This window comes from Dasypus novemcinctus, chromosome 19 (genome assembly GCF_030445035.2).
Source record: "Dasypus novemcinctus isolate mDasNov1 chromosome 19, mDasNov1.1.hap2, whole genome shotgun sequence".
In the NCBI taxonomy this organism is placed as follows: Eukaryota; Metazoa; Chordata; class Mammalia; order Cingulata; family Dasypodidae; genus Dasypus; species Dasypus novemcinctus.
In genome coordinates, this window is record NC_080691.1 from 36,275,189 (window position 1) to 36,283,398 (window position 8,210).

Sequence of the window (8,210 nt, forward strand, 5' to 3'; positions counted from 1 at the left end):
AGCTGGGGCCGGAACCATTAGGATTATGATGTGTTTGCGTAGACCCCGTGGTGATCCAGCCGCGAGCCAAGTCAAATTGTAGGTTCTGTCGTCTTTGCATCGGCGTCAACAGTCCTTCTGGGGGAGAGCAGGGAGGGTTTGGTGAAGTTAGAGTATCATCACCTCCTCCCCTCTTCCTCTCCATCTCCACCCCCAAGCAGGATTATTGATTTAAGCTCTAAACTTTGTTTCCAGAGGCAGCAGAACACAGAAACACAGGCTCTGGAGGCAGACTTTTAGGGCTCAAACTCCACCACTGCCACTTAGAAGCTGTGTGACCTTGAGTGAGCCCCTTAGCCTCTCTGGACCTCAGGGTTGTTGGACTAATGAACTAATTTGTCTAAATTGCTGGATTAGGGGACAACTCAAATCCGTTCTCTCTTCTGTTAAGAACACCTTGATTTTCAACCCCTTCCCAGACCCTCAGCCCCATGTGCACTGGACAGCACAGGCCCAGCTCACTAGCTCATGGACTTGGGCGTGTCACCTACAACTAGCCAATCAGCAGAGTCCATGCCTCTGGCTCAATGATTGGTCAGGACAAAGCCCTTGACTGGAGCCTGCCCAATCAGAGCTGAAGAGTCACCTTCCACTGCTAATAGCAAGTGTTATTATGATGTTACTGTGACAAGTGTGGGCCCCCTAAGCGGCCCGGGGTAGGTGATGGAGCTAAAAGACGTTTGGGCATCAGCGCGCAGAGGAGATCCCTGCCCTTCCCCCTACGCCTTCCCCAGCAGGTCCCTGGGTTAGATCCCTTCTCTCTTGGTGCCCCCCAATGTCCCCTGCTTGCTCCTGTTCTGAAATGGAGGAAAACGTGTGATTCTGAACCTGGCCTCTGCTAAAGCTCAGCGGACCTTGTTCAAATCCCAGCTCTTCCTGGTGTGGGACCCTGGCCCTCACCTCCCCCCTCAGTTTTCTCACCTGGAAAACGGGGATGGCAAAGGAACCTGGCCCTCAGAAGCTTCTAGAAATTCAATGAAGCCGCATACGCCGAGGGCCTGGCCTACAGGAGGGGTTCAGGAAGAGATGCAGTCATTGAAAACGTGCCCATCACGCTGCCCTCTCCTGTACCCGGCTGTCACATGCCTGGCTCCTCCTCCACACGGGGCGCCTGGGGCAGGGGTGGCTTATCATCATTGCCTGCCCGCATCACCGGGCGAGGCTAGGCGCAGAGTGGAGGGACGAATGAAGGAGCGAGTGCGTGGATGAATGCGTGGACAGATGGAGAGCCGGAGGAAGGCAGGGAGCAAGAGCACAACTGGAAAGCACAACTGTTCTGGAAGAGGAGACAGAGAAGACCGGCCTCAAGTCTTCACCCTACGGGGACCAGCGCAGGGAAGGGAGGTGACTCCCCCAGGGTCACACAGCAGGGTGAGTCCGGATAGGCCCCAGCAAAGAGCTCCTTCCCTGCCCGAGCCTGTCTCTAGCTCTTGGGCATCTGGGCCCCCTGCACCGCCCAGCCCACCCCCCACCCCCCATGGGGCCTCCTCCTGTCTGGAAACGACATCACCCCCCCAAGCCAGGCGCTCCCCTCAGGTGTCTCTTCCCCAGATGGGCTGGGCCCCATCAGAAAATATCCCGGGGCCTCGGGCAGGAAGGAGGGAGGTGACTCAGATCCAGGTGGAGAGAAGCTGGGGGAGAGCGAAGCGGGGCGGGAGAGCGGGAGTTCTTTGCGAGTGAGTCAGGGAAAGCAGCTCCTCTCCTAATAGCATCAAGATTCTCTTGGCTTGGGTTCAAGTATGCAGGACACAAATGTTAAGTTTCCTGTAACTGAACTTGCAGGCCCGAAGCCTCAGGCCCGGGCTCTCACCCGCCCTGCCCCATCACTGGGCGACCTCGGTGCGCAGCCCCCGCATTCACGTCTCCTCCGACGGCCCCACCTGCAGAGCCCGTCTTTTTGGGGGTCCCAGATCGCCAGTCCTTCCCAAACCCTTGTTCATGTCCAAGGTTCGGAGCCGAACGCTTGGAACTCCTCTCCTGAGCAGCACCCTTGCTTCTTGGGGGTGGTAAGCGCAGAGCGCCTCCCGGCCTGAGGAGGCAGAGGGACCCGGTTGCAGGAATGTTAGCGAGAAGCCTGGTTCATGTTGTAAAGGATGGCCGAGTGGGGCTGCCCCGGAAGCACGCCCTGAGCCTGGAGCCCAGGGCGAGGGGTGTTTGGGGAGGGAAGGGGGTGGCAGCCAAGTAAAGGGTTTGTCATCAAGCTGGATTCCGCTGTGGGCAGCGGTGGCTCGTCCCGCCGGGGACCTCCGAGAGACACTGTGGTTTGTGCCTGGGCGCTGTCCCTCTCAAGGAGCCAGGAGGCTGGGGCACTTGGCCTCTGACCCCCACCTTGTCTGCCACTGACCGGGGGGGTGCTCTCTGGGGAGTTATAACCTCTGGCATTTTATGGAGTAGGGGCTGGCAGGCAGGGGCCCTGGGGTTGGCCTGAGCGGGATGCGGAGCACTGAAGGGCCATGGGTGGGATACAGAGGGGTGGGCAATCCACGCAATGACCCCCGGCCTGTCCACAGAGCTGCTCCATCACCCAGGACCCACCTGTAGCCCCCAGCCTCACCTGTGCCAACGTACTAGTCCCTTAATGAGGAAGTTGGCCTGGGCCAAGGAAATGACTCACCAAGAAGCCCAAAGGGGCCACAAACCCTTTGACCTCTAAATCCAAGAGAACCTGTGTGAGAATTAGCCCTGGTCCTGGGTTCAAATCCTGCCTCTGCCTCCTCGTGGCTTTCATGAGGGTAAGCTTTGGGCTTTACTTCCCTTTCGCCACAGATTCCTCATCCGCAAAATGCTGGGCAAGAGCAAATCCCCTCCCCACCTGCAAAGCTGATGTAAAGATACAAGAAGATCAGGGTACAAAAGCGTTGTGCACGAGCAGAGCGCACATTCGGGCTAGATAATCGTTTCCCTCCATGGACCTAGCTCGGCCGCCAAGGCGCTCTGGGAGGTTGGGCCAGTTCACCATGCACCCGCCAATTTCAGCTTCTGCTGCTGCCGCAGCCACCCGGGGGTACCTGTGAACAAGACCGGCTGAGCCTCACCCAGATAACTTGGTAATGTGTGAAGGGCTGGCTGCCCCGAGGTAGGAGGGTCTGGAGAGCAGAGGGTGGGGAGGGTGGGGGCAGCAGAGGGCGAGCAGGTCCCTGGCAGCCGAGTGGGGAGGCCGGGGAGCAGGCTGGGGTGGAAGCAGTCGTGGGAGGGTTGCAAGCTAGGGGTGGTGGGATCAGAGTCTTGAACCTCCTCGGGCCGCCGGGTGAACGCTCAATCAGCCAGCCAGGGAGGGCCCCCCCAGAGGCTCCCTCCTGTAGACATGAGCCGTGGTGGCAGCCCGACCTGGGCAGTGGCAGTGGTGAGCAGAGGAGGGGACTCTCTGAGAGCTGGCAACTAAGGGGGTCAATCCCCAAACCTTCCCAGCACAGCCAGTGTGTCCTCTGGACATGTCCCTGCCTGGCTGCCCCAACACCCAAAGCTCCCCCGGTGGGACCCCACCCCTGCCGGCCCCTCGATGTTGAGACTAAGGACCTCCGGCCTTCCCTTCTCCCTTCCTCCATCGTCATCTAGAAGAATGGGCTCCACTCATTTTTCCCATCCCCAGACACTGGGACAGTCACCCACTTTCTCGCCCCACCAGGACCTGCTCTGAGGCCCTCCTCCCACCGTGGGCAGCTCAGAAGCCAGGGGAATAAACAGATCCAGGCCCGGAATCCATGCCTGGTGAGAATCCAGATCTTTTTTGGAGAGGCACCCAGCCAGCCCCCAGGCTGGCAGGCAGGGGTCGACCTGGAAGTCGGGGCAGCCCCGGAGACCACCTTCACCGGTGACCTGCCCCCGCCGCTCCTTGTCCTCTCCCGCCTTGTGAGCAGGGGTGACTTTGGACACGGAAGCCAGCCCAAAGGCTTCTTAGCCCCATCAGCAGGGGAGAGTGTGAGCTCTGAGCCATCCTCAAGTCAGAGAGCCTCTCCAGCAAAGAAACACTCAGCTCCAGGGCTGGCTTCAAAAAAACAGGTCAGCAAAAGGGGAGCATCCGAAAGCACTTCAGTGGCTTTTCTTTTTTGTGCTAATTTTTGCCTTTTTGCTGTGTTTTTTTTCCCTTATTTTTTGCAGCTTTATTGAGGGATCCAAGAGGAGAAGCAGAAAGGATTCGTCCACTTGGCAGAAACTTCCAGAGGAGTGGATGGTTTTTCCCAGGAAGGGATCGCCCCAGCCCTCCCCAGAAGCCCAGTGGAGGAGAGGGCACGGCTCGGGAGGCCATGGCAAACCAAGTCCCCAGCCTAAGGCGACAAGGCCCCTGCACTGCGCACAGAGCACCTCCTAGGAGGGGAGGCGCACAGCTGGCGTGAACAGCCAAGGACCTGGCGCATCGGAGCAGGAGGAAAAGGGCCACTGCGCGCTGCAGGGGGGTAAACTGAGGCTCGGGAAGGTTAGGGGACAGCCAAGGATTCAGTTACCTAATTCTCAGCATTTTCTTCCCATTCCTTCTTTAGACTTGGGGTGCAATGGTGGGTAACAGAAAATCAGAGTTGCTGAAATAAGGGCAACAAGATTATCTCATGCAGGAAAAAATAATGAAATGAAATCGTGTGTACTGGACTCCTGTTCTGCGTCAGGTGCGTCGGCATCCATCACCGCCTTCACAACCGGAGACCCTTTTGGGAAGCAGTGGTTACCCCGTTTTGCAGGCGGGAAGTGCCCACAACTTGCCCAAAGCCGAGGTGGCTGAGCCGTCCTCCCAGAGCCCAGCAGCTCCTTGCAGGAGCTGCTGACCCTCCCTGTCAACCAGCAGCAACTGGGCTCCTATCCCGGGAGGGGCCGGGCCCCCAGCCCTGCCTTGTTACACCGTCACCTCTCTGTCTCTCTCCCCAGCTGCATCCCTTCATTTTCCATCTCCCGGCCGTGCCCTGGGGTCAGCCCTGCCTGGCGCCTGCCCTCAGATGCGGGCAGTACTGCTCACCGAGCCAGGGGCTCACGCACGGCCCACGGGCTGGGTGGGCACAACGGTCACCACATTTTCCAGTGAGGCTCAGAGAGGTGGCGCCGCTTGCTGAGGTCACTCCTCCGGTGGCCCGGGATTCCAGCCAGCTGCCCGGGACTGCCCCACGTGCGGCTGACTTTCCAGAGCCTAAAGAGACGGGAGCGGGGCCCGCGGCAGCACCGGGGGACCCTCCCCCGGGACCCCCCCCCCCTCCCGATGCCGACAGGTGATCCTGGAAGGAGCGTCCACCCCTGGGCTCCGCTACCCAGCGGGAAAGCCCTCGGGGGTTGTAACTGGAGAGGCCCCATCTTGGGGCTTGGCTGGGGCAAGAGGGAGAATCACAAAGGGTCCTTTGTCCCGCCCTTTGTTTGGGCTCAAAGCCGCCTGGCTGTGCCCCTTGGACCAGCAAGGGGGATGTGGGGTCTGCAGAGCAGCTGGGTTGTCTCGGGTTCTCCGCGGGGCCTGGATGGACCAGAGGACTCACGAGGGGCGGGGGAGCGGGGATTGGGAAATATTGGGGGCCTAGCAGGTATCAGTCTATGGGAAACCCAACCCCTCCTTTTTAAAAACCAGTCTCTTGGTCTTGATTGAAGACTCATCAGGCACGGGCTCAAGAAAATCAAACAGCACCTTGGGTACGCAATCGGCCGCCCATCTCTGAACCCGGCAGCCGCACGTCCACATCTCCTGTGTATCTTCCCAGAACATTTTCTATGCTGACATGCAAAAACGCATGCACGTGCATGCCTGTTCCTTCTTATACACGAATGGCAACTTTGTGCAACCACCCCCCGTTTCACTGCACGACGCAGGGGCCCTCCTTGCACCCCAGTCCAAGGAGCACATCTGGCCTCTTTCTGACAGCCGTGTAGTATTCCACCTACGGATCGAGTCCGTCGGCGCGGAAGCTGTCCAGCCTTCTGCTTCTACGGATAACACCGGCATAAATGTCTCACACACATGCCCGTCTACACGTGTGTGAGAACGCGGGGTGGGTGAATTCTTAGAAACGGTGTCGTGGGGTCGTGAGTGCAGTTTGCTTTTGATTTTGCATGTGACAATTACAGGTAAATTGCTTCCTGCAGCGGTTGCCAGGGTTTACATTCTCTTGCCCTTCTCTCTTGGCATTGCAGGATATTGTCAGTCCAGGTGTGTTTCTTTACTTTTTACTGAAATGAAATGTACATATAAAAAAGTGCACAGGTTACAAGCCTCCGGCTCCACGGATTTTCACAAAGGCATCGCCCCAGTGGAGCCGGCACCCAAATCAAGACACGAAACTTTCCACCAACCCTGAAATCTGCTCATCACTCCCCTCCCGAGGCAGCCCCCAGCCTTTGTCGGCCTTTTTTATTCTCTGAAATCTCCCTTTTCACCCTGCCCCATCTGCAGTGCCTTGTCTGTGTTAGTGCCAACCCAACCACATGCCAGAAAACTTAACATCGAAAATACCTCTTTTTTTTTTCAGGAAAAATCTGACAGTAAAAATAAATGGCAGCAAACTTCACCACGGGCACCAAGCCCAGGTCACTGCCCATTTCGGTACGGCCCACCAGCTAAGAATTAGAACCATCGTTAGCTATTTTTTTAAAGGTTGGGAAAAAATCCAAAGAAGACTCGTTCTTGTCACGTGAACCTTTTTATGGAATTCTCACACTGGTGTCTATAAATAAATGTTATCAGGACGTGCCCATTTGTTTATGTATTGTCTGGGGATGCTTTTGTGTTCCAGCGACAGAGCTGTGTCTTTGCGAGAGGGACCCTACGGCTGCGAAGCTGAAAATATTTTCTATAGAAAATGACCTATTAGCATCATCACTCACAGAGGAGGGGAGGGACCTCAAAGTTACCTGCTCAGGGCTGGACTCCATTGGGTACCCCGAGTCATCGGGCTCTGAGGCCACGGCAGGGCTGCGGCAGGAGCCCGGGGGGGTAGACGCCACAGGCTGGGCACAGGCAAGTCCGCGAGGATGGGGAGGAGTCAACGAGTGTGAACAAGACTTGGGGTCACACCAGCTGCCACGAGAGTGATGGCTGTGCAGGTGGAAGGAGGGAGGGGGTGGACATGGAGCAAATGGAGCAAGCCCGGACTTGCTCTGGGAGCCTCCATCGGCTCGGAATCGTGCAAATGCCCAGGAGGAAGGGAGAAGAAATTCTACTGGGGATGGCAGGTGGGGGGCGTGTGACGTGAGAGGAGACCCTGCATGCCCAGCACATGGGTGGCCGTTTGCACTGGGCGGTGGCGGGAAAAGCGTCTGGGAAATTTGAAGGTCACTGCGTCCAGCCGCCCATCCCACCCAACAGCGAGCTGACCCTCCGGGATTCGCGCTGCGTGGCGGCAGTGGGAAGCCTCTCCCGAGATTTCAGCTGTGCGTTCTGCTGGCTCCAGGTTGGAGAAGGCGCTTGCAGCCTCCAGATTCTGCTCCGACGGCCCCACTCTGGCACCCTGCCCAGCCTCAGTTTCCCCTCGGCCTAATGGGGCCGTGGTCCCTCCCTTGTACGACAGCCATGGAGAGAAGGTGCCAGCCGGCTGGAGGCCCCCCAGTGCTGGCCGCCTCCTGGGCCGGCTGCTGCAAGGTGGGCCTGGTTGGGGGAATTTTCCCCGCCGAGGCAGGTCTGCGGGAGCGCGGGGGGCGTTCCCGGGGTTTGGGAGACACGCCGGTTATGACTCTGAGTGATGCCGCCTCAAACGCGGATTGTCATAAAGGAAGTTATTCAAACACAATCAATTAGGCGCCCGTATTAGCATATTTTTCATTGTAATACAGCCGCAAAGACGAGCTTCTAGAGACTGTTTATTGCTGTTCTGAGCTAATATTTGTTAAAGTGATTAATATGTTTTTCAAATATGGGCGACAGGCGTGGCACGCGTTATTTATCTCCACCGCCGCCGCCTTCGAGGACGAGGGGTGGCGTCAGTCAAAGGGGGCTGCCAGGCCGTCGCCCCGGGGGGCCTCTGGGGACAGCGGCCTCTTCCAGAGCCCACGGCTGCCCTTCCCGCTGGCAGCTCCCCGCTCCCCACCCCCGTCTCCCCCGCCTTCAGTTTCACCCTCCACCGCCCACCCCAGCCTCATTCTAAGACATCGCGCCTAAAAACATCAACTCTCCCCGGACTGCCCTCTCCGCCAGCTCCTCCCTTGGCCCCTTCTCCTCCAGGTTTCTGCCATGTTCCTCCTTCCTTCTCAAGCCAAACTCTCAAGAATGC

The 8,210-nt window shown here is 58.1% G+C and overlaps 1 long non-coding RNA gene across 1 annotated transcript; it reads left to right on the forward strand.

Annotated features, from left to right (window-relative positions):
• Positions 1–716: 716 nt before the first annotated feature.
• On the forward strand, positions 717–4,614 carry LOC131274517 (uncharacterized). The gene is made up of 4 exons (XR_009181745.2): positions 717–1,410; positions 2,806–3,086; positions 3,665–4,038; positions 4,138–4,614. It is a non-coding gene; the product is annotated as an uncharacterized lncRNA (long non-coding RNA).
• Positions 4,615–8,210: the final 3,596 nt, after the last annotated feature.